The sequence below is a fragment of the Coregonus clupeaformis genome, chromosome 1, assembly GCF_020615455.1.
Source record: "Coregonus clupeaformis isolate EN_2021a chromosome 1, ASM2061545v1, whole genome shotgun sequence".
NCBI lineage: Eukaryota > Metazoa > Chordata > Actinopteri > Salmoniformes > Salmonidae > Coregonus > Coregonus clupeaformis.
This window is the reverse complement of record NC_059192.1, coordinates 76088602-76115643: the sequence shown is the minus strand read 5'-3', so window position 1 is coordinate 76115643 and position 27042 is coordinate 76088602. Positions and strand designations below refer to the sequence as shown.

Genomic DNA, 27042 nt, shown 5'->3' with positions numbered 1-27042 from the left:
CTTAAATGTAAATATGATGATGTCTCCTTCCTCCCTCCAGGTGAATGACAGTGCCAACGTGACGGGGTCTCCAGGTGATCTCCTGTCCCGTCGGTGTGTCAGCCTGATGAAGACTGCCCTCCGTCCTGACATGTGGCCCAGAGCTGAGCTCCAACTACAGCGGTTTGACAAATTCCTCATGACTGTGGTACGGCTTCACAGATCTAGTTCTTTATTTTGGGAGTACATGCTCCTCTTCTGGGCCTCGTCATGGCTCTAGAAATTATTTGAAATACTCACATCCACTTACATCAACATGAATAGCTGTTGTCTTCTCAACGAGTGAGTTATTCTAGTGTGTTCTTGCAAAGTTCCCTCCTGGGATTTCACCTTCAGTCAGTTTTCCTCAGCTCCTCAGTTCCAGTCTGTCTTCCTATTTGACTTCCTTTGTCTCTCATCAGTTCATTCATTACTACTCAGTGTAGTAGAGATAAGTAAAGTAAGTCCACGGACTTCCCCTCCTCCCTCCTCCACCCATCCCTCCATCCCCTCCTCCATCTCCTCCTCCACCCATCCCTCCATCTCCTCCTCCACCCATCCCTCCATCTCCTCCTCCACCCATCCCTCCATCCCCTCCTCCATCTCCTCCTCCACCCATCCCTCCATCTCCTCCTCCACCCATCCCTCCATCTCCTCCTCCACCCATCCCTCCATCTCCTTCCTCCATCTCCTCCTCCACCCATCCCTCCATCTCCTCCTCCACCCATCCCTCCATCTCCTCCTCCACCCATCCCTCCATCTCCTCCTCCACCCATCCCTCCATCTCCTCCTCCACCCATCCCTCCATCTCCTCCTCCACCCATCCCTCCATCTCCTTCCTCCATCTCCTCCTCCACCCATCCCTCCATCTCCTCCTCCACCCATCCCCCCATTTCCTCCTCCACCCATCCCTCCATCTCCTCCTCCACCCTCTCTCCATCTCCTCCTCCACCCATCCCTCCATCTCCTCCTCCACCCATCCCTCCATCTCCTCCACCACTCCTCCTCCCTATTCAGAAGCTTCCTGAGACGAGCTTATCTGAGTGCTTTCCCAAATGTCTGACAATGATTGTTTTTCTCTCTGTGGATCACTGCAGCCCCCCTCAAACTGAGGCCCAACCTTACCTCAGGGATGTGTGTCCTCTCCCTCTTGAGACTGAACTGTACATGCCTAGCACTCTTATCCAGACTAATGAACAGAGCTGTAAATCACATGGTCATTCATCATCACACACACACACACACACACACACACACACACACACACACACACACACACACACACACACACACACACACACACACACACACACACACACACACACATACACACCTATCTGAAACACACTAGAGACTAGGCCTTATTCTGCTCCTACAGTGCTGAATCAATACTTTTTAACTTCCACCAGAGCCTCATGAACTGAGTCACCTTAGTTATTATTACACATTAGTCCAAAGGGTCTTTTATCTTGTCATTGACACACACACACACACACACACACACACACACACACACATACACACACGAGTCCAAATCATCTTTCTATCTCTTTCTTCTCTCCTCCCTCGCTCCTCCCTCGCTCTCCCATTCTCCTTCTCTCTACTAAATAGAGTGAAATGGACAGCGCTCAAAAGGATCATCTTAGATAATTCATGTATAACCCTGCACTCACATTTTATTTCTCTCAAATGTATTTAATTGTCCAGTAGCCAAAGGCACAATCCTAGTCATATTAGCAACCCATGTCTCTAGATCACCCCTCTTTCTACATTTCTAACTTTCATCTCTGTCCCATGTGCGGTGTGCTTTTGACAACAGGTGTTTTCCGCTAATTGGAACGAAGATTCGAGTGCAACTTACTGCATTGTGCGCATTGTTGAGCTTATAATGTCAAGAAATAATAGTTGATAACATTTTAAGATAAACGTTCTGATCTGTTGCATCAGACTCATTGCTATAAAAATATATATAATGTAGCCTACTGGTTGCATGAATTTGGGATCTATCGTCCTATGTCTTGTTGGCTGAGGAAAAGTAAATGTGGATAGTTATTCTAACATCTTCAAAGTGCGCATCGGAATTCCGTAAGAAGGACTCACGTCGTTGCATCCTCAACTTGCATCCTTTTACTAAATTCAAAATGTGACTAAATGGTCGCACTCTGGAGTCCTCCCACATACTACCAGTGCCAGTTCTCCCAGTAGATGTGTTCCCCAGCCCCAGCAGCCCAGGTGGGATGGGATCAGGTTACCTCTAACACTGCCCAGCTCTCTGCTCCATTTCCTCCAGTCATCAGCCATTAGTGCTCTCCCAGTCCCAGTCCTACACTACAGTGTCTCTTAGTTGGCCTTATCAAAGGGCTGACCTTAGCACTGTCTGCAAACAGTCGGAATTCCCAAAATCTTTGTGTGCGACACTGAGAGATGAGTGTAGCAGTCAAATCACAATGAGAGTGTCCCAGGCACCTCCCCCTCAGGACCCAGAGCTCAGATATCTCAGGTCTGTCTGGCCCATACAGAAGCCCCTGTATCAGTGTGAATGGCTGTAAGGTCCGGCAGATCCACTGGGCTGATAGACAGGTCTCACTGGGAATGTACCACAGCTCTGGTTCCCGTCTGGGTCGTAGATGCAGAGAGATTCCTCTGGCTGAGACAAACAGGGCTCTGGTTCCCCTCCTGGGTCGTAGATGCAGAGAGATTCCTCTGGCTGAGACAAACAGGGCTCTGGTTCCCCTCCTGGGTTGTAGATGCAGAGAGATTCCCCTGGCTGAGACAAACAGCCCTTTTACCTTGCACTGTTTCTCCAAAGGTTAGGTGGGCCTCCTGTTTAGTGTCGTACATTTTCTGAAAGTTTGTTCTTGCTGTGTTATAGTGTGGACACTGGGTGCTGCTACAGTGAGACTGCATTCAGTGTTTACTGTTGGCCATAGCCATTGAGCCCTGCTCTTCCTAAGCCTGGTAATGATAGTGAGATGCTATCAGGCCTTTAAATGGCTCTCTAATTACCTCTATGTTCACTATCAAGGAACACACAAACACTCATTTACACTCACCTTGTAGTGAATGTAATAAAGTTAATTGACATTGTATGTCTTGACCTCTAACCCCTGACCTCTCCCCACAATGACCAGTGAGTTGGTGATGCTGTCTCTGGACCTGGTGAAGACTTGTCTGTCCATCATGACCTCTAACCCCTGACCTCTCCCCACAGTGACTAGTGAACTAGTGATGCTGTCTCTGGACCTGGTGAGGAGTCGTTTGTCCGTCATGTCCATGGAGATGAGGAAGAACTTCATCCAGGTCATCCTCACGTCGCTCATCAATAAGTCGCCCGACGCCAAGATCCTCCGCGCCATCGTCAAGATCGTGGAGGAGTGGGTGAAGAACAACTCCCCCATGGCAGCCAACCAGGTGAGAGGACCAGTCTGTTTTACATGGCTTGTTACCTGTGGCAGCAAACACTGAAAACCCAGGACTTACTCTGCTAATGATCTGTGTAAGAACAACTAGCCAGCAAAGCAATCTGGGAACCAGGAAGCACAAACCTACACAGGTGTCTTTGCTCTGATTAGGCATTTATTCAGAGTAGAGTCCAGCTGAGAGACAGAGTGAGGGGGCCCCTCCAGATGCACTAAAGATACATTAACTGAATCAATCTGCTCTCTCTCCCTCTCTCCTCTCCTCCATCTCTCTCGTTCCCTCTGTCCCTCTCTCCATCCGCAGATGCCCAATCTTTGTGAGAAGTCTATTCTGCTGGTGAAGATGATGACCTATATTGAGAAGCGTTTCCCTGATGACCTTGAGTGAAACGGCCAGTTCCTGGACCTCGTTAATTATGTCTGCAGGTAATTACCCCCATTATTCACCTGGACAAATATGCAGGGCAAGTATACGGGGCGTCACTACGCTTCTTCATCCATCGAGGGGGAGGGAGAGGAGGGGATGGGGGTAGAGAGAGGGGGGAGAGAGGAGTATGCCAGGTCACCGCCACACTACTATTCATCTATCGAGAGGGAGGGGGTGGAGAGAGGTAGTATTCCATACCACCACCACTCCATCTATCGAGAGGGAGGAAGAGAAAGAGAGTGGGGGGGATGGGGTGGAGAGAATGATGGGGGTTGGGTTTAGGGGTCTTCCAGTGGTCTTCAACCACTCCCCCGTCCCTCTCCTTCAACCACTCCCCCGTCCCTCTCCTTTAACCACTCCCCCGTCCCTCTCCTTCAACCACTCCCCCGTCCCTCTCCTTCAACCACTCCCCCGTCCCTCTCCTTCAGTCCTCAAAGCTTGCCCCATCCCCTTCCCCATTCTGCCTGTTCACAGACATCTGCTCTGTAAGTCACATGACTTTAAACAAGCAGTAAAACCATGATTGACGCATCACTGTCCACATCACATAAAGATAACAGAACGACAGAGCAGCTGCTCCACAACGATGTCTCTGAATAAGTGATGATTTAGTAGCTTTAATATAATCAACTCACTGCTGAGAGACGTTTCTGTTCCTCTCTGTTCTTTTAAATAGGACTCTTGAGGCCCATTCACCAGGGTTGTGGAATGATCTAGAAATGATTGTAAAGGTTATTACACAGCATTTAATGTGGGCTGTTAACCGTTTTACTATTCCACCAGGATTATCCCCATCATTAAAGATAAGATGTTCCTTTTTTAAACATTTAGTTGTAACTGCATCCTGTTTCACATCAATGACCTTTATCCCCTCTTGTCCTCCACTCATTGCCATGATGCTTTTAGCTACTTTAGTATATTCATTCTTATGAAGGAGCTTGCTCCGAAATGCGTTAGCATGAAATTCTGTGTTAGAGAATGAAGTTGCAGTTGTAAACCATTTTTCATTAGATATAAAGAATGGTCACACAAATAGATTTCAACCCTCTTTGTCCAATCAGGGACGAGAGTCTCTCAGGAAGTGACATCATGTCAAAGTTGGAGCCGGCCTTCCTGTCGGAGCTGCGTTGCGCCCAGCCTCTGATCAGGGCTAAGTTCTGTGAGGTGTTTGACCTGTCCATGAAGAGACATGTCTACGAGAGGCTTCTCTACATCTGCTGCTCTGAGAACTGGGAGGCCATGAGCAGCCACTTCTGGATCAAGCAATGCATCGAGGTAAAGGAGTCATGATGTCAGTTGGAGATTTGTTGAATAGTCCAGTTAGGACTAAGCCCTTTGTAAACAGGTTGCTGACTTCAGCTTTGAACTTGAACTTCATACAGTGCTATGTGAATTAGCTTGTCTGTAATATCTGTACTGACTGTCTTGTTGTGAAATGTCTCCATAATGCTTCAGCCCCCCTAGAAACTGTTAATCTGTCTTTCTGTGATCTCTTTTCTGTGTGTGTGTCTCTCTATTTCTCTATCTCTCTCTCGCTCTCTCTGTCTCTCTGTCTCTCTGTCTCTCAGTCTCTCAGTCTCTCAGTCTCTCAGTCTCTCAGTCTCTCAGTCTCTCAGTCTCTCAGTCTCTCTGTCTCTCTGTCTCTCTGTCTCTCTGTCTCTCTGTCTCTCTGTCTCTCTGTCTCTGTCTCTCTCTCTGTCTCTCTGTCTCCTCTCTCTCTCTCTCTCACTCACTTCTCTCTCTCTCTCTCTCTCTCTCTCTCTCTCTCTCTCTCTCTCTCTCTCTCTCTCTCTCCCTCGCTCTCTCTGTCTCTCTCTGTCTCCCTCTCTCTCTCTCTCTCCTCTCTCTCTCTCTGCTCTCTCTCTCTCTCTCTCTCTCTCTCTCTCTCTCTGTCTCTCTCTCTCTCTCTCTCGTCTCTCTCTCTCTCTGTCTCTCTCTCTCTCTCTCTCTCTCTCTCTCTCTCTCTCTCTCTGTCTCTCTCTGTCTCTCTGTCTCTCTCTCTCTGTCTCTCTGTCTCTCTCTCTCAATTCAATTTCAATGTCAATTTCAATTTAAGGGCTTTATTGGCATGGCAAACGTATGTTAACATTGCCAAAGCAAGTGAAGTAGATAAACAATAAATATTAACAGTAAACATTACACTCAGAAGTTTCATAAGAATAAAGACATTTCAAATGTCATATTATGTATATATACAGTGTTGTAACGATGTGCAAATAGTTAAAGTACAAATGGGAAAATAAATAAACATAAATATGGGTTGTATTTACAATGGTGTTTGTTCTTCACTGGTTGCCCTTTTCTTGTGGCAACAGGTCACAAATCTTGCAGCTGTGATGGCACACTGTGGTTTTTCACCCAGTAGATAAGGGAGTTTATCAAAATTGGGTTTGTTTTCGAATTCTTTGTGGATCGCTGTAATCTGAGGGAAATATGTGTCTCTAATATGGTCATACGTTTGGCAGGAGGTTAAGAAGTGCAGCTCAGTTTCCACCTCATTTTGTGGGCAGTGTGCAGTCTTCTCTTGAGAGCCAGGTCTGCCTACGGCGGCCTTTCTCAATAGCAAGGCTATGCTCACTGAGTCTGTACATAGTCAAAGCTTTCCTTAAGTTTGGGTCAGTCACAGTGGTCAGGTATTCTGCCACTGTGTACTCTCTGTTTAGGGCCAAATATCATTCTAGTTTGCTTTGTTTTTTTGTTTGTTCTTTCCAATGTGTCAAGTAATTCTCTTTTTGTTTTCTCATGATTTGGTTGGGTCTAATTGTGTTGTTGTTGTTGTTGTTGTCCTGGGGCTATGTGGGGTCTGTTTGTGTTTGTGAACAGAGCCCCAGGACCAGCTTACTTAGGGGACTCTTCTCCAAGTTCATCTCTCTGTAGGTGATGGCTTTGTTATGGAAGGTTTGGGAATCGCTTCCTTTTAAGTGGTTATAGAATTTAATGGCTCTTTTCTGGATTTTGAGAATTAGCGGGTAATGGCCTAATTCTGCTCTGCATGCATTATTTTGTGTTTTACGTTGTACACGGAGGATGTTTTTGCAGAATTCTGCATGCAGAGTCTCAATTTGGTGTTTGTCCCATTTTGTGAATTCTTGGTTGGTGAGCGGACCCCAGACCTCACAACCATAAAGGGCAATGGGTTCTATAACTGATTCAAGTATTTTTAGCCAGATCCTAATTGGTATGTCAAATTTTATGTTCCTTTTGATGGCATAGAAGGCCCTTCCTGCCTTGTCTCTCAGATCGTTCACAGCTTTGTGGAAGTTACCTGTGGCGCTGATGTTTAGGCCGAGGTATGTATAGTTTTTTGTGTGCTCTAGGGCAACGGTGTCTAGATGGAATATGTATTTGTGGTCCTGACAACTGGACCTTTTTTGAAACACCATTATTTTTGTCTTACTGAGATTTACTGTCAGGGCCCAGGTCTGACAGAATCTGTGCAGAAGATCTAGGTGCTGCTGTAGGCCCTCCGAGGTTGGTGACAGAAGCACCAGATCATCAGCAAACAGAAGACATTTGACTTCAGATTCTAGTAGGGTGAGGCCGGGTGCTGCAGACTGTTCTAATGCCCTCGCCAATTCGTTGATATATATGTTGAAGAGGGTGGGGCTTAAACTGCATCCCTGTCTCACCCCACGGCCCTGTGAAAAGAAATGTGTGTGTTTTTTGCCAATTTTAACCGCACACTTGTTGTTTGTGTACATGGATTTTATAATATCGTATGTTTTTTCCCCAACCCCACTTTCCATCAATTTGTATAGCAGACCCTCATGCCAAATTGAGTCAAAAGCTTTTTTGAAATCAACAAAGCATGAGAAGTCTTTGCCTTTGTTTTGGTTTTTTTGTTTGTCAATTAGGGTGTGCAGGGTGAATACGTGGTCTGTCGTACGGTAATTTGGTAAAAAGCCAATTTGACATTTGCTCAGTACATTGTTTTCACTGAGGAAATGAACTAGTCTGCTGTTAATGATAATGCAGGGGATTTTCCCAAGGTTGCTGTTGACGCATATCCCACGGTAGTTATTGGGGTCAAATTTGTCTCCACTTTTGTGGATTGGGGTGATCAGTCCTTGGTTCCAAATATTGGGGAAGATGCCAGAGCTAAGGATGATGTTAAAGAGTTTAAGTATAGCTAATTGAAATTTGTGGTCTGTATATTTTATCATTTCATTGAGGATACCATCAACACCACAGGACTTTTTGGGTTGGAGGGTTTGTATTTTGTCCTGTAGTTCATTCAATATAATTGGAGAATCCAGTGGGTTCTGGTAGTCTTTTTAATAGTTGATTCTAAGATTTGCATTTGATCATGTATATTCTTTTGCTGTTTGTTCTCTGTTATAGGGCCAAAAAGATTGGAGAACTGGTTTACCCATACATCTCCGTTTTGGACAGATAGCTCTTCGTGTTGTTGTTTGTTTAGTGTTTTCCAATTTTCCCAGAAGTGGTTAGAGTCTATGGATTCTTCAATTACATTGAGCTGATTTCTGACATGCTGTTCCTTCTTTTTCCGTAGTGTATTTCTGTATTGTTTTAGTGATTCACCATAGTGAAGGCGTAGGCTCAGGTTTTCTGGGTCTCTATGTTTTTGGTTGGATATGTTTCTTAATTTCTTTCTTAGGTTTTTGCATTCTTCATCAAACCATTTATCACTGTTGTTACTTTTCTTTGGTTTTCTGTTAGAGATTTTTTAGATCTGATAGGGAAGCTGAGCGGTCAAATATACTGTTTAGGTTTTCTACTGCCAAGTTTACACCTTCACTATTACAGTGGAACGTTTTGTCCAGGAAGTTGTCTAGAATGGATTGAATTTGTTGTTGCCTAATTGTTTTTTGGTAGGTTTCAACACTACTTTCCTTCCATCTATAGCATTTCTTAATATTATTCAGTTCCTTTGGCTTTGATGCCTCATGATTGAGTATTGCTCTGTTCAAGTAGACTGTGATTTTGCTGTGGTCTGATAGGGGTGTCAGTGGGCTGACTGTGAACGCTCTGAGAGACTCTGGGTTGAGGTCAGTGATAAAGTAGTCTACAGTAGTACTGCCAAGAGAGTCCCCTCGAAGCCTACCATTGACTATGTACATACCCAGTGTGCGACCGAGCTGCAGGAGTCGTGACCCGTTTTTGTTGGTTATGTTGTCATAGTTGTGCCTAGGGGGGCATATGGGGGAGGGAATGCTGTCACCTTCAGGTAGGTGTTTATCCCCCTGTGTGCTGAGGGTGTCAGGTTCTTGTCCAGTTCTGGCATTTAGGTCGCCACAGACTAGTACATGTCCCTGGGTCTGGAAATGATTGATTTCCCCCTCCAGGATGGAGAAGCTGTCTTCATTAAAGTATGGGGATTCTAGTGGGGGGATATAGGTAGCACACAGGAGGACATTTTTCTCTGTTGAGATAATTTCCTTTTGAATTTCTAACCAAATGTAAAATGTTCCTGTTTTGATTAATTTAATAGAGTGAGTTAGGTCTGCTCTATACCAAATTAGCATACCCCTGAGTCCCTTCCCTGTTTCACACCTGGTAGTTTGGTGGATGGGACTACCAGCTCTCTGTAACCTAGAGGGCAACCAGTGGGTCCGTCTCCTCTATACCATGTTTCTTGTAGGATGACAATGTCTGTATTTTCTTTGGTGAAGTCCAGATTCCTGCTCTTTAGGCCAAAGGCAGATGACCTCAGGCCTTGGATATTCTAGGATGAAATAGTGAAGGCTTTGTGTTCCATAAAGTGTCTAATGTTGTTGGTTGTGTGGTTTGGCCTCAGGCCAGTAATTGTGAGCAGAGCCTGCTGAGCATCTGGTACATGCCATTGGCTTGGGCTAGTGTAAAAGTGGGTGTTGGGCCTGTTTGCCTGCTCACGGCCTGGGCGTATGTGTGACTTTCATGTTGAGGCCCTCTTTGTGGGAGTGGGGGCTTGGGGTGGGTAGGAGGGGCATAGGTCTGATCTGAGGGGGGCCTAAATGGGGTGTGGGCATGGTTGACTTGGGGGGAGTTAATTGGTGGGGGTGGGGGGTGTAGATGTGGTTGATGGTGCTGTGGTCTGGATGTAGGTCCTCTCTGCGGGGGTCCTCTATGTGTAGGTTCTGGGGGGGGTCCCGCAGGTCTGGGAGAGTGTCTCGCTGGTCTGGGCGGGGTGTCTGTTGATCTGTTGCTCCTGTGTGAGGTGTTGGGTCTGCGGTTGAGGGCGATATCCTTTAGGGTCCGGGCGAAGGTGGGCACTGCTGCCTTGTATAGGTGGACCTGGTCATAAAGGCTGTTCACGTCCAGGGTGGAGTGGTGGGCCAGGTAGACATTTGGTTTTGATGCACAGTCATGGGAAATACTTGCGTTTACCCGCTGTATGGTAGCAGGGTGGAAGTATTTTCGTGGTAACAGGGTTGAGATAACCACTTGTATGTTGGGGAAAGTAGAAGTAGCTTTTTCTATCACTCCCTTGAGTGCTGTGGCCACCCTTTCCTGCTGTGTTCTCAGGTCGTTTGTGCCTGTGTGTATTATTATGTGGCTGGGTGATCCTAGTCGGTCCTCAGACAGAAGGTCTAGGGCGCGCTGGGTGTTTGGACACCAGAGTTTAGACACTGTGTGTTTTGGAAAAAGTTTATTTTCTTGTATGTATTTCCCGTTTGAGTCCATAAGGAGTACAATCTATGGCTTGTGAATGTCCTCAGTGGGTGTGGGGGGGGTCGTCATGAGGGCTATCAGGGTGTCTGACTGGGGGGTTGCTCAGAGGGGTTGGGATCCCCTGGGCTTGGGGTTCTTCATTTGTTTGTCTTGGTGTGATGTCGAGGCTATGGTCAGGGTCTAGGGTGTACTGTTCTGCTGCGGTGTCGAGACTTTGGCCAGGATCTGAGGTGGGCTGTTCTGCTGGCTTCTCTGCGGGGGTGGCCAGCTCTCTAATGGGTTGTTCTCTGTCACCCGTCATCGTTCTCACCTTCTCCTCCAGCACTCGGTTCCTCTCCTCTAGTGCTCTGTTCTTCTCCTGCTCCTGCTCTTTCTCCTGTTGATGTTGTCTCACCACAGTCCAGAGTGCAGACATGTCTCTCTCTACCTCCAGCTCTCCAGGTCCAGTTAAGGGGGTGTTGTTGTGCTGGACTGTTGTCTGGGTCTGTGCTGACTGGAGTGTGTTCACCTGCTGTTCCAGCTCCACCTGCCTTACCTCCAGCTGGGTGAATGTATCCTTCATTTCAATGAGGGAGTAGTACTCTGTGCTGGGAAGTTGACTTTCTGCTTGGGGTTGCTCTTTGGGGTTATTTCATGAAGAGGTCTGGTCTGACCCGCTCGGGGTAGGGGTATCTTTCTCAAGGGAGAGCTTCTCCTGCTGAGCTATTTCTTTGATTAGGTGAAAGTCCAGCTGGAACTGTTTGGTTTTGCCTTGAACCAAAACGGTTCCAGATTTATAGAGTTTAATATTAGATGACTCAGAGTCCTCGCTGTCCAGTATCCTGAGTTTCCACCCATCGCTAACACCCCCCCTCTTAACAGAAGGATAGTGTGCTAGTATAGCACTGTGCCATGGTCTGTATAGAAGATAAGGTTGCTTATGTTCCCATTTTTATACAAATCAGCAAAAAGTGTCTCCTGCTTCCCCAAAACAAGTTTCAATTTGTACTCTTTTCGTGTCTTGTCGTTTTTTACATTCAGAGGGTACTGTATTTTAATGACCTCTGAACAGCGGGGGGTGCTTCTAAGGCCTCTCCATTTGGTTGGGGTAGACTGTATGACTCTCCTGCCATTGTTGGCCTCAAGGGCTTTGACACCTCTCACTTCACACGTCAGTGCTAATTGAAATTGTATCTCTTTGTACTAGCAAGCTTAAGCTTGGTAGCCTTAGCATTCAGTCCTTATAAAATAAAATATATCATTGTAATGTATTTTTCTTCTTGGTTTTTGAAAGTGAAAAATAGCTTCATACTAAACATTACTCACTCAGTTCCAGGTTGGATGGTGTTTTCAGGTTTCTGTTTGTTTGCCAGAGCATTTGCTGTATAGTTTGATAATAGTAATCCTTGGTAGTAGAAAGCTTTCCAGGTCATTCTGTCCAAAATCAGGTTGTAGGTTTGGAGTTTTGGTTTGGAATGAAGGTTATGTTGTGGAGGGTAGCATCCTGTATATGTCCCTGCCAAAAAATCCTACTTTATCTAACTCTAAATCTATATTTTTTTGTTAAAAATGCAGGAGCAATGTCTTTGAGCTCTCTCTCTCTCTCTCTCTCTCTCTCTCTCTCTCTCTCTCTCTCTCTCTCTCTGTCTCTGTCTCTCTCTCTCTCTGTCTCCCTCTGCCCTCTCTCTCTCGCTCTGTGTGAGCGTAACAGCATCATCGGGACCAGCTGCCAGGGTTCTATGTTACCCTCCATCACCAACGTCATCAATCTGGCCGACAGCCATGACCACGCTGCCTTCGCCATGGCAACGCACATCAAGCAGGAGCCCGGAGAGAGGGAGATTAGCGAGACCGAGGAGGAGGTGAGGACGCCACGCAACAGGAGTCAAAGGTTCACATGGACACACACACAGACACTAAGATGCATGTTGACTGGCACACTATCCCAAGTATTTTTTCTTAGAGAGGAGTAACATATATTGCACCCTCTTTGTTAACCTGTATTTCCTGCTTCAGCAAACTGTTTTCCCCACAGATTTGATGCTGTATTCATATTTTTACCTTTCCTCTCCCATCCAATCATGATGTTCTCCAAGGGGAAAGACTAAGTGCTTTTGCATTATTACAATAAATGACTAAATGCATCCCCCTCTCTCCCCTCCTTCGTCTCTCCTCCCTTTTCTCCAGGATGTGGAGATCGATATAGAGCTAGCCCCAGGGGACCAGACACCAAGGAGCAGGCGGAGAAAGACGCAAGCAACCAGCTGCACGTGTTCACCAACCGCCACGACAAGTTCCACGATTCCCTTAGAGAGGTCAAGGTAAGTTATGACACCGACCCTCGTCCTGTTGGTTAAAATCATATTCTTCTCCTCTGCAACCCTCCCTATCAATTTTAGAAATGAAAGGCCCAGTGCAGTCATAAACAATATTTTCCTGTGTTTTATATACAGGTAACTGACTAAATAAAGGAAACGCTTGGAAAGAAGTGAAATCTAAGCAAGGCTAAATATCTTATATTGAGTGATAATTCACTTAACATTTTTGTTTTTTTAGTTCTTTTTTTAGTTTTAGTTCTTGTTTTTTGCCAATGACGTTAGATAATTTAGCTTGGTAAGAATAGTATTTCATTTAAAAAAATTGGAATTATCACTCAATATAAGATATTTAGGCTTGCTTAGATTTCCATTTTTGCAGCATGAGGGATACAAAGTATATTCAAAGCAATTGCTTCCATACAGATGTGGTTCCTAGGATAATTAAGCAATTAACATCCCATCATGCTTAGGGTCATGTATAAAAATGCTGGTAGGCCAGTATTTTCACCAGTATTTTCGCCATGGCTATGCCATGGCTGTAGGATGACAATGCCCCCATCCACAAGGCACGAGTGGTCACTGAATGGTGAACATGAAAACGATGTAAACCATATGCCATGGCCGTCTCAGTCACCAGATCTCAACCCATTTAAACACTTCTGGGAGATTCTGGAGAGGTGCCTGAGACAGTGTTTTCCACCACCATCAACAAAACACCAAATTATGGAATTTCTCGTGGAAGAATGGTGTCACATCCCTCCAATAGTGTTCCAGACACTTGTTGATGTTTCCATTCTTTTGGCAGTTACCTGTATATTTCCACACTGAGGTTGGAATGATACTGTGAAATTGTGGATAATGCCCTTTTAGTGTAAGAGCTGTTTGAAAAGGTTTGGAAGATGATAGGTTGACCGTTGAACCTTAATCCTGCAGGTAGTTCCACAGAAAAGTAACCACAAACAATCCTGTGGCATTTCCTGCACGACTTTCTGTGTGATTTTCTGTGTGATTTTCTGTGTGATTTGTGCTGCAGGATTCATGTAGGGCTGTTTTGTAAAGCTGAAAAGTTAACCCTTTATTATCGTTGTCAGATGTTGACCTCTGGTTGTTGTCATTGTATGTTTTATGTCAACCCTTTGTTGTGTGTGTGTGTCAGACAGGGGCGCTACTGAACGTCCTGGCCCAGCTGTGTCACATCTCCACCCCCCTGGCTGAGAAGACCTGGGCACAGCTGTTCCCTCCCCTCTGGAAGATCCTGTCTGACCGACAGCAAAAAGTAAGTACTGCCAGGTCAATGAGCAGCAACAGGTCTTGTACTTCCAGGTCAACCAGGTTAAACAGTTGGCACTAGATAGCCAGGCTATGATGGACTGTAAAGGCAGTGTGCTCACTGGTACAGGTACGGGATGGGGGCGTGTTCAGAGGGGAGCAACGTTCCAGAATGTTTAGGTGGAAGGAATCATGTCAGATCCATAGAAATAGAATAACTATTATAATAGTAATTCTATAACAGTGGCTATTCATGGTGTTTCTATCTGCAACGTTGAGATGAGCTATTTATTCTTAATTTAAGTGTGTAAGGTTAAAGTCAATACCCTGGTTGCCACGCCGTGATAGAGGTCCAAGGCTCTAATGGCATTGTTTGTGTCATCATTGTTCACCGGGACATGGCCGACGCGGGTCACAGGTTCTGGTCCGACTGGTCAGCACCACACTCAACAACCCCCCCCAACCCCCCCACACACACACCACATACCACACACACACCTCAGTGACATTAGTTTAGAAGGCAGTCAGCCTGACCTTAGCTCTCCCATTTCTGCTTTAAAACATGCAATTTCCTCTTAATGAGGAACCATTCATTTATGCAAAATATGGACGAAGAAAAAAACATAATGAGTTTAACGAACCAGATGGCTCCAGTATTAAGACCTCCATTTAAGGGTCCTGATTTGAAGTGATTGAGCCTTTAACTCTGAGACACATTGGAAATATAACTAAACGTCTTAATGATGATGTTTGTTGAGCTATTAACTCTGAGACACATTGGAAATATAACTAAACGTCTTAATGATGATGTTTGTTGAGCTATTAACTCTGAGACACATTGGAAATATAACTAAACGTCTTAATGATGATGTTTGTTGAGCTATTAACTCTGAGACACATTGGAAATATAACTAAACGTCTTAATGATGATGTTTGTTGAGCTATTAACTCTGAGACACATTGGAAATATAACTAAACGTCTTAATGATGATGTTTGTTGAGCTATTAACTCTGAGACACATTGGAAATATAACTAAACGTCTTAATGATGATGTTTGTTGAGCTATTAACTCTGAGACACATTGGAAATATAACTAAACGTCTTAATGATGATGTTTGTTGAGCTATTAACTCTGAGACACATTGGAAATATAACTAAACGTCTTAATGATGATGTTTGTTGAGCTATTAACTCTGAGACACATTGGAAATATAACTAAACGTCTTAATGATGATGTTTGTTGAGCTATTAACTCTGAGACACATTGGAAATATAACTAAACGTCTTAATGATGATGTTTGTTGAGCTATTAACTCTGAGACACATTGGAAATATAACTAAACGTCTTAATGATGATGTTTGTTGAGCTATTAACTCTGAGACACATTGGAAATATAACTAAACGTCTTAATGATGATGTTTGTTGAGCTATTAACTCTGAGACACATTGGAAATATAACTAAACGTCTTAATGATGATGTTTGTTGAGCTATTAACTCTGAGACACATTGGAAATATAACTAAACGTCTTAATGATGATGTTTGTTGAGCTATTAACTCTGAGACACATTGGAAATATAACTAAACGTCTTAATGATGATGTTTGTTGAGCTATTAACTCTGAGACACATTGGAAATATAACTAAACGTCTTAATGATGATGTTTGTTGAGCTATTAACTCTGAGACACATTGGAAATATAACTAAACGTCTTAATGATGATGTTTGTTGAGCTATTAACTCTGAAACACATTGGAAATATAACTAAACGTCTTAATGATGATGTTTGTTGAGCTATTAACTCTGAAACACATTGGAAATATAACTAAACGTCTTAATGATGATGTTTATTGAGCTATTAACTTTGAAACATATTGGAAATAGAACTAGATGTCTTTATGATGATGTTTGTTGAGCTATTAACACTGGAACACATTGGAAATAGAACTAGATATATTAAAGATGATGTTTATTGAGCTATTAACACTGGAACACATTGGAAATAGAACTAGATATATTAAAGATGATGTTTATTGAGCTATTAACACTGGAACACATTGGAAATAGAACTAGATATATTAAAGATGATGTTTGTTGAGCTATTAACACTGGAACACATTGGAAATAGAACTAGATATCTTAAAGATGATGTTTGTTGAGCTATTAACACTGAAACATATTGGAAATAGAACTAGATATCTTAAAGATGATCTTTGTTGAGCTATTAACTCTGAAACATATTGGAAATAGAACTAGATGTCTTTATGATTATGTTTATTGAGCTATTAACTCTGAAACATATTGGAAATAGAACTAGATGTCTTAAAGATGATGTTTGTTGAGCTATTAACTCTGAAACACATTGGAAATAGAACTAAATGTCTTAATGATGATGTTTGTCGCTCAGAGACACACAGGACTCAAGACATAAATAGGTTGCATATTTATGCTGATGATAATTATCTGGTTATAAATATCTTAATGTGGTTATTTTGGCTGAGGCTGTCTCTGAGATGATGCTGTGATAGTTAATGGTGGCTTCCAATCAGCTCTAGCTTGGTTTTAGTTGTGCATTATATTGCATGCTTTTGGCCTTAGAAACACTCTTCTCTGTCTGTCTTCTTAACCTAGACTCTCCTTCCCCTCTATTCCCCACTCTCCCCTCTCCTCCCTCCCCAACCTCCTCCCTTTCCTCCCCGTCACTCCCCCTCTCCTCCCAGGCCCTGTCAGGTGAGATGAGTCCGTTCCTGTGCAGTGGGAGCCACCAGGCTCAGAGGGACTGCCAGCCCAGTGCCCTCAACTGCTTCGTGGAAGCCATGTCCCAGTGTGTTCCCCCTATCCCCATCAGGCCCTGTGTGTTGAAGTACCTGGGGAAGACTCACAACCTGGGGCTGCGCTCCACTCTGATGCTGGAACAGCAGGCCTTTGAGAAGGGCCTCAGCCTGCACAGCAAGCCCAAACAGAGCACCGGCGAGTTCTACGAACAGGAGAGCATCACTCCACCACAACAGGTACAGGTTTACAGACAACATCTTGTTCACGTTCAGTTCTATTAGATGAGTACATAGTGTGTCACAGTGAGCTTGTTGACTTTTCTTCAGACATTGCCTTTGTTCTTACTGCACTGTCCATTCATTAAATAAGTGTGGTTGCTTGACAGCCAATGGGCTGCATCCTAACTAGTGGTTTAACAATTCATCGATAAGGATCGGAATCCGGTTCCAGTGTTTAAGATGCGAGTGCATCAGTCCCCGGAACTCCATACCCTTTCACCATTCAAATGCTTGTAAGATGGCTTTGCAATAATCAATCATAGGCTTTATTAGTTAGGTGACAACTAGTGATGGGGGGGAAATCGTTACAGTTACATATCTCCATATTATTTTGGACGATATTATATCGATACTTTCACTCCAAGTATCGATTTGTAAAAAAACAAATGTAGCGTTAGCCAGCGCAAGTCGGCTTTACCTGCGCCAAAACTCTATAGCTTCTTCTGCATCTTCTTTTTAAATAGTGAGCCAATATGTTTTCAGCACTTATTTCCATGACTGATCAAAACTCATTTTCTCATGATTTTTCTTGTCTCTTTGCAGCAGGCATACAGTATAGTGAACAATATATATATATTTTTCGCAATACATATAGAATTGTGAGAATCGCAATACATATCGTATCGGCACCTAAGTGTCGTGATAATATTGTATCGTGAGGTCTGTGGCAATTCCCAGCCCTAGTGACAACACACTGGTGCCCACTGCTCAGGAAACTATTGTGAATCATACTAGAAAAGCACCATTTTGGCAATATTGTTGATTAAGGTTATAGGGAAACTGACCAGGACTACTTCACAAAAATTAAACAAACAAGTCTCCATTGTATGGGTAGAGTGGGTCATTTTAGTCAAATTGCTACAACTTAGGCTATAAAAAGGAATTCCAACAGTATCCCCTTTTAACCAGGTCGATGTTCCAAACGGAACTTTACCTGCTGTGGTCTTTGTGACGTAATAATGCAGGTGATTAACTGAGAATGAAACCTGCAGTGACATTATGCTGGAGAGAACATTAGATTGATTCATGATGATATTTGCCCACCATTTAAGTGGCGGAGGAAAAAAATTGACTTTATTTTTCAAGATCAACATATACTTTCATTTTTGTAACTTAATGGTATAATAACCGTGTCTGTTTAACTTTAAGGTCAGGGTTAGATGTATATTATCCTTTGTAGCATGACCAGATAGTAGAAACTGGCAAGCATGTCCAGACCAAGGCGGATCCTATCACACAGACATTGAAATCATTGGGTGGGCTGCCTAAGTGTTTTTCTTGTTGCATAAGTCCAAACAGTATTAAAAAACAATATATATATATATATATATATATATAATAATTTAATTTTTCGTAATTTTCTGGATGTGAAAAGACTTTCAGTGTAAACTTAAATGAATAAAACCAGATATAAAGTATGTTGAAAAGATAATGGACCTAAAAATAAATAAATATGATACAGTCTTTGAGAACTATCAATCACCAAAATAAAATCTAGACAGTCAGGGAGAAAAACAATGAATTTAGCAGTATTGATTTTGTTATTATGTTTGAGCAAAATAACACAGCGTTAGCCATGGAAAAAGGCATAGAACTGCATGAAATTAGCTTTAAAATGGCAAAATTCAATCAGCTACATGGCAGAATAGGTAGAATCGCAGAAAATGTGTTTTAAAACTGCAAAAAAAATTCTCGGCTGCATTGCAAAAGGGGTAGAATTGCAGTAATTAGCTTTATAACAGCAAAAAGTTCTCTACACTGCCAAGATGGGGGCCTCTAAAAATGTCTGAACAACTCAACTGCGCTGACGGGGCAACCAGGCCCCTGCCACGCTCCCTGCAGACTGTTTTTGATCCAGAAAAAACCCTGCAAACACACAAATTAATCGAATCAAACTGAATCACACAGAATCGTTTCAAACTAAAAATTTATTGGAGCCCATGTATCTAGATATGTATCGAATGATCTTTGAAAGGGAAGCTACTCACCCCTAATCCTAACTCTTTGTGTGGTCCAATAGGAGATCCTGGACTCCCTGGCAGAGCTGTACTCTCTACTGCAGGAGGAGGACATGTGGGCGGGGCTGTGGCAGAAACGCTGCAAGTTCCCTGAGACCTCCACGGCTATCGCCACGAGCAGCATGGCTTCTTCGAACAGGTAAGGCCTTGTTGATCGATAGACTGGCTGATTTTATAGTGATGAAAGCGTTGTACAACTTATTTTTTATACAAAACCTACAGCTGGATAAGTAGCTTTGCACGAGCCTTGGCTTGTGCCAGCCAGAATGGCTCATAGGAGCAGGAGCCTATCTCCTGTTTCTGTAGCGTGATGCAGCTTGATGTACAACACCCCCTGGACAGGACGCCTTTTATCGCAGTGCCAGGGTCCCATTTTTACAGTCTTTGGCCAGGGATCGAACTTCCAACCTTCCAATCTCAGGGTGGACACTCAAACCACAAGGCCACTGAGTTGGTCACAGCTGCCTAGTACTGATTATTTACTCATTTACCCCCAACAGGCCCAGGAGAGCTATGAGAAGGCCATGAGAAAGCCAGGAAGGAACATGAGAGGAGCAACATCTCACCAGCCATCCTACCGGAGTACCGGCTCTGGGAGGACCACTGGATACGGTAAATAACTGATGTATTCACTGGTGTAGTTATTACTACTTATAATAACTACATGATTACTGTGTAGTACGGAGCGATTAGTGCTTTTTTTTTTAGGTCTGTTTGGTTTCGGTTCGACAATTTTTAATTTATTTTTTAAATCACAGTTTCCAATTTAGGTTTCGATTTTTTTAAACATGAAATGCATTATGAAATTATGACATTACAATGATTTTAGAGCTTTTTAATGGAAATTCCAAAGCCAAAAATAGTGAATATTCAATTTCCAAAATATTGTCTGTCAGGTCTACGTTGGGTGGACATCAATAGAAAAATAGGCAATTACTCTGAAAGAATAACCTATTAAGTTTGTGTATTATTACTTAGTTTTTATTTGATTACTTTATTATTTTTTATTCCTTAAAGCCTCATCTCTGCTCAGGCCATAGCAGCCAGCCAGCCAGACCGTCTCCCTGCTCCCCATACTAACATACACACAACAAAAAAAAAATGCACGCATGACTGTAAGTCGCTTTGGATAAAAGTGTCTGCTAAATGGCATATTATATTATATTATACTATACTGTCTTCAGTCATCCTATTTAGCTAGGTTAGCTGCAGAACTGTCTATCATTTTACTAGTTATTCAAAGTAGATAAGTCATACTTTCACGATCTGTCTCTGTCCCTCCCTCTTGTCGTTGGGTACATTCCTCTCTCATGCGGTCTGTGTATATTTAACCTAATGTAGCAGGCGTAAAAGTGTATTGTCCAGAGATCTGTATATAATGACGAGTTGCTCATGTCTCCGCCCTAACAATGGGAGTCGTTGTCCCAAAGGTGGGAAGGCAGGCGACAAGCTTAGGTCCAAAATAAAGCCCATAGAAACACATTGGGCTTATTTTGGATATATTTTGGCTTCACCTCTTCCTCTCTGATCCGTCTCTGTCCGAGCCGGAAAAAACAGGCGCAATGGATTATGGTCATTGTAGTTAATTACCACGTTTCTGCGCTGAACTAGGTTGAATATTTGCTTAATGAAAACTACAACTCCCTTCAGCCCAGCGTCCCACATAGGCCTTCCATGATGGAAGCACTGGTACAGGTAGGGGACGCCTAACACACACACCCTGACACAGTTATACACAGATCACACACATACACACTGTCACGGTTTCGGCCGAGGCTGCCTCTCTCCCTTGCTCGGGCAGGCTTCGGCGTTCGTCGTCTCCGGAATACTAGCTGCCACCGTTGCATGTTTCTATGTTCGTTTGCTTTTGTCTGTTTGTTGTGACACCTGTTATCGTTTAGTGTAATTAGTGTCCTATAAGTTCTCGTTGTGTTTGTCTAGTGTTGTGTGTGATTGTTTTCACTGTATTGCGTATAGCTTATGTATTTTGCAGTCTGCTCGGTTGAGCTGCTCTCCATTCTGTGTTTGGAGTATTTTGTCGCACGTGTTTTGTGCGCCCGCTTTATTTCGCCTGCGTGCGGAGTTTCTCGCCTCAGGGCATTTGTTATTCGTGCTGTGTTTTGTTGCTAACTACTAAAGTCTGTTGGACTTACTTTGTGCGTCCTGCGCCTGATTCCACCACCACACCCACCTACAGCTACACTGACAGAATCACACACCATACTCGATGGAATCAGCAGGAGCCGCAGCAGCACAGGCGACGTTGGAGGACAGGGTCCGCGAACAGAATGACCAGATCCTGCGGATGGGGTCCGCACTGCAGGAGGTGATCACCACCATCCGAGGCTGGGAGACCCGAGGGACTTCTCCACCGCCATCCTCCCTGCCAGCACCATCGGCAAGTCAGCCCATTCCCACTCCGGAACCCAGAGGAGTTCGACTCTCGCTCCCGAGGGCCTACGATGGGACCGCGGCCGGGTGTCAGGGATTCCTTCTCCAGGTGGAGCTTTACCTGGCCACCGTGCACCCGGCGCCCTCGGGACACGAGAGCGTGTCCGCCCTGATCTCCTGCCTTTCCGGGAAGGCGTTGGAATGGGCCAACGCAGAGTGGAGGAGAATCGACGCGAACACCATCACCTACGACGAGTTCTCCCGCCGCTTCAGGGCGGTGTTTGACCATCCCCGGAGGGGAAAGCGGCGGGGAGCGTCTGGTCTGCCTCCGGCAGGGGAAGAGGAGTGCCCAGGAGTTCGCCTTGGAATTCCGTACTCTAGCGGCGGACGCAGGGTGGAATGAGCGGGCTCTCATCGATCACTACCGATGTAGTCTACGCGAGGACGTCCGTAGGGAGCTGGCCTGTAGGGACACCAGCCTCTCGTTCGACCAGTTGGTCGACATGTCCATCAGGCTGGATAACCTGCTAGCTACCCGCGGACGTCCCGAGGGGGGTCCATCCATTTCACCCTCTAGCGCCTCCGAGCCGTGCGCCATGGAGCTCGGGGGCGCTGGCGCTAGAGAGAGGAGGGGTCGGCTTACGAGGGGGTCCATCTCCTGCACCAACTGTGGTCGGGGAGGACACACCGCGGCTAGGTGCTGGGGATGGCCTCCTAGGGGAGAGGACGACAGGTCCCGCACTGGGGAGTCCTTCCAGGTGAGTAGGCGCCCCACTCACCCAGAGCTCTCTGTTGCACATTTCTGTATACCTGTGCGTTTTCCACAGGTAGCACCTCATTCCCAGCATAAGGCGCTGGTAGATTCAGGCGCGGCTGGGAATTTTGTTGATAAGAAGTTTTGTTTAGCCTTAGGGATTCCCCTTCTTCCTGTTGACGTCCCCTTCCCCGTTCATGCCCTAGATAGCCGTCTGTTGGGTGCGGGCTTGATCAGGGAGGTCACTGCGCCACTTAGGATGTGTGCGCAGGGGGGTCATCAGGAGATGATCCAGCTATTTTTGATTGACTCGCCTGCGTATCCGGTGGTGCTGGGCATGCCCTGGTTGAGTACCCATAACCCATCTATTTCGTGGCAGGAGAGGGCTCTGATGGAGTGGTCTGCCCAGTGTGTGGGTCGATGTTTAGGCGTTTCCGTAGGGGCTACCTCGGTGGAGAGTCCAAACCAGGTGCCCGCATTGCACGTTCCCCCTGAGTATGGGGATTTGGCGATTGTGTTCAGTAAGTCGAGGGCGACGCAGTTGCCTCCCCATAGGCAGGGAGATTGTGCGATAGACCTCAAGGCAGGAGCTGCGCTCCCACGGATCCATGTGTATCCTCTGTCTCAGGAGGAGAAGAGAGCTATGGAGACGTACATAGACGAATCTCTGAAACAAGGATACATACGGCCATCCACTTCCCCTGCGTCCTCGAGTTTCTTTTTTGTGAAGAAAAAGGATGGAGGATTACGCCCGTGCATTGATTACCGTGGTCTCAATCAGATCACGGTGAAGTACAGTTATCCACTCCCGCTGATTGCGACCATGACGGAGTCATTGCACGGGGCGCGTTTCTTCACTAAATTAGATCTCAGGAGCGCGTACAACTTGGTGCGCATTAGGGAGGGCGATGAATGGAAGACAGCCTTTAGTACCACCTCGGGCCATTCACGAGTATCTTGTCATGCCATGCGGGTTGATGAACGCTCCTTCAGTTTTCCAATCATTCGTGGATGAGATCTTCAGGGACATGCAGGGGCAGGGGGTGGTCGTGTACATCGATGACATTCTCGTGTACTCGCCTACCCGAGTCGAGCATGTGGCCCTGGTGCGCCGAGTGTTGCGGAGGCTGTTGGAGCACGACCTGTATGTCAAGGCAGAGAAGTGTCTGTTCTTCCAGGAGTCGGTCTCCTTTTTTGGGTTATCAGTTGTCTGCGTCAGGGGTGAAGATGGAGGTAGACCGGGTGTCGGCCGTGCGTAATTGGCAAACGCCAACCACTTTTAAGGAGGTGCAGCAGTTTTTGGGGTTTGCGAATTATTACCGGAGGTTTATCCGGGGTTTTGGACAGGTGGCAGCTCCCATAACGTCTCTTTTGAAGGGGGGTCCGGTGCGTCTGCAGTGGTCAGCCGAGGCGGACAGGGCGTTTGGGAGGCTGAAGGACCTGTTTACCTCGGCTCCGGTGCTGGCGCATCCGGATCCCTCTTTGCCATTTCAGGTAGAGGTGGACGCGTCAGAGGCCGGTATAGGTGCCGTGCTGTCGCAACGGTCCGGCGCGCCACATAAACTCCGCCCCTGTGCCTTCTATTCCAAGAAGCTCAGTCCGGCGGAGCGAAACTATGACGTGGGGGACAGGGAGCTGTTAGCCGTAGTACAGGCCCTAAAGGTGTGGAGGCACTGGCTTGAGGGGGCTCAACACCCTTTCCTCATTTTGACGGACCACCGTAACCTGGAGTACATCCGGGCAGCGAGGAGGCTAAACCCTCGCCAGGCGAGGTGGAATATGTTTTTGACCCGGTTCACATTTAAGATCACGTACATCCCTGGGTCACAGAACGGTAAGGCAGACGCACTGTCTCGGCGGTATGACACGGAGGAGAGGTCCGTGGAGCCCACTCCCATACTGCCGGAGTCGTGTCTAGTGGCACTGGTAGTGTGGGAGGTCGATGCTGAACTCGAGCGGGCATTACGCACCGACCCTAGTCCACCGCAATGCCCGGAGGGTCGGAAGTACGTTCCGCTCGAGGTTCGGGATCGATTGATCTATTGGGCTCACACGTCACCCTCCTCTGGACACCCTGGTATCGGCCGGACAGTGCACTGTCTTAGTGCCAAGTACTGGTGGCCCACGTTGGCGAGGGATGTGAGGGTTTATGTTTCCTCCTGCTCGGTGTGCGCCCAGAGTAAGGCGCCTAGACATCTGCCTAGGGGTAAGTTACTACCCCTGCCCGTTCCACAACGACCATGGTCTCACCTCTCGGTGGATTTCCTCACTGACCTTCCTCCTTCACAGGGGAATACCACTATACTGGTCGTTGTGGACCGGTTTTCTAAGGCCTGTCGTTTGCTCCCTATGCCGGGCCTTCCTACTGCCCTGCAAACCGCGAAGCACTATTCACCCATGTGTTCCGGCACTACGGGGTACCCGAGGATATTGTGTCTGATCGAGGTCCCCAATTTACCTCCAGAGTCTGGAGAGCTTTTATGGAGCGGTTGGGGGGTCTCGGTGAGCCTCACCTCGGGTTACCACCCGAGAGTAATGGGCAGGTGGAGCGCGTGAACCAGGATGTGGGTAGGTTTCTTAGAACATACTGCCAGGATCGGCCGGAGGAGTGGGCAAGGTACGTTCCCTGGGCCGAAATGGCCCAAAATTCCCTACGCCATTCCTCCACTAACCTAACCCCTTTCCAATGTGTGTTAGGTTACCAGCCGGTTCTGGCACCTTGGCAGCAGAGCCAGATCGAGGCTCCTGCGGTGGATGAGTGGGCGCGGCGCTCGGAGGAGACATGGAACGCTGCACACGTCCACCTGCAGCGGGCCCTCCGTCGTCATAAAGCGAGCGCCGATCTCCACCGCAGTGAGGGACCGGTGTACGCACCTGGTGATCGAGTCTGGCTCTCTACCAGAAACCTGCCCCTCCGCCTGCCCTGTCGGAAACTGGGTCGGCGGTTTGTAGGGCTATTTAAAGTCCTGAGAAGGTTGAACGAGGTGTGTTACAAATTACAACTACCTGTTGAATATAAAAGTATTAACCCCTCGTTCCATGTGTCTCTTCTCAGGCCGGTGGTAGCTGGCCCACTCCAAGAAAGTGAGATCAGGGAGACTCCTCCGCCCCCATTGGACATCGAGGGGGCACCGGCGTACTCCGTGCGGTCCATCTTGGATTCGAGACGTCGGATGGGGGGTCTCCAATATCTAGTGGAGTGGGAGGGGTACTGTCCGGAGGAACGGTGCTGGGTGCCGAGGAGAGACATTTTGGACCCGTCTCTCCTGACGGAATTCCATCGTGGGCACCCGACGCACCCTGCTCCGCGTCCTCCTGGTCGTCCCCGAGGCCGGAGTCGGCGCACGTCTGGAGCCGCGCGTCAAGGGGGGGGTACTGTCACGGTTTCGGCCGAGGCTGCCTCTCTCCCTTGCTCGGGCAGGCTTCGGCGTTCGTCGTCTCCGGAATACTAGCTGCCACCGTTGCATGTTTCTATGTTCGTTTGCTTTTGTCTGTTTGTTGTGACACCTGTTATCGTTTAGTGTAATTAGTGTCCTATAAGTTCTCGTTGTGTTTGTCTAGTGTTGTGTGTGATTGTTTTCACTGTCTTGCGTATAGCTTATGTATTTTGCAGTCTGCTCGGTTGAGCTGCTCTCCATTCTGTGTTTGGAGTATTTTGTCGCACGTGTTTTGTGCGCCCGCTTTATTTCGCCTGCGTGCGGAGTTTCTCGCCTCAGGGCATTTGTTATTCGTGCTGTGTTTTGTTGCTAACTACTAAAGTCTGTTGGACTTACTTTGTGCGTCCTGCGCCTGATTCCACCACCACACCCACCTACAGCTACACTGACACACACACACACACACACACACACACACATATACACACACTGGGCCGAGGTCCAGTTCCCTACTCCAGAACAGCTCGTAAATCTGTGAAAATGTAGTTTGGCCGCCGTTAAGAAGGTTAATTTATCGGCCTCATGTTTTCTAAAGCAGAGTAGAGGGGGGAACGTGATAGTAGCTGACACATAACAAAATGCTTTCTGCTCAAGGAGACTTGGAAACGAGCCGCTGTCCTGAGGTGACATCTCATTAAACTGTCTAGAAATAACCTTTAACTAGATACCTCTTTCGCTCTTTCTTTCATTCTCTCTCTTTCATTCTCTCTCTTTCATTCTCTCTCTCTGTCCCTCTCTCCCTTTCTTCCTCCCTCCCTCCCTTTCTTCCTCCCTCCCTCCACCCTCCCTATTTCCTTTTTCCATGGTTTTGCATAGATCTAATATTTACGTGTCTGTGTGTGAGTAATTGACCCAACATCTGTTATGTGGCGGTGGTAGAAGACAGAGTAGAGCCGGCTTGTTGTGGTGAGGCTTCGGTCCACCCCGGCTCAGAGAGGAAGTCTGTCTAACTGAATGGCCCAGCTTTGAATTAAAAAGCCTCTGATAAGGCCACCACTGTCTACGGGAGATTCATCACATGTCCCCTGTCTGTGATAAGTGCACGTTGACCGATCGCTGTAATTATTTTCCTCATCAGCAGACAGAGAGAGGAGAACACACACAACTAATCATGTTGGCCAGGTTTGACTGCGCTGGAAGCAGGCTCCCTCTGGGATATTGTTAGTGTTGTGGTTAATGCACTCAGTGGGCTAATCAATATAGTCTCTCTGTTCACCTCCGTGTCAGGCTGATTATTCATGAACCACGAAGGTCTTTAAAAAATGTTGAGGAGAATGAATAGAACAGGACATAGACAGCTGGTGTGTTCTGTTAGAGTGCTGCTTTGTGTCAGTGGCGTAAAATAA

At 46.1% G+C, this 27042-nt stretch overlaps 1 pseudogene; it reads left to right on the top strand.

Moving 5' to 3' along the window:
- LOC121569544 overlaps nt 1-27042 on the top strand; it is a 246071-nt pseudogene that overhangs the window by 93463 nt on the left and 125566 nt on the right.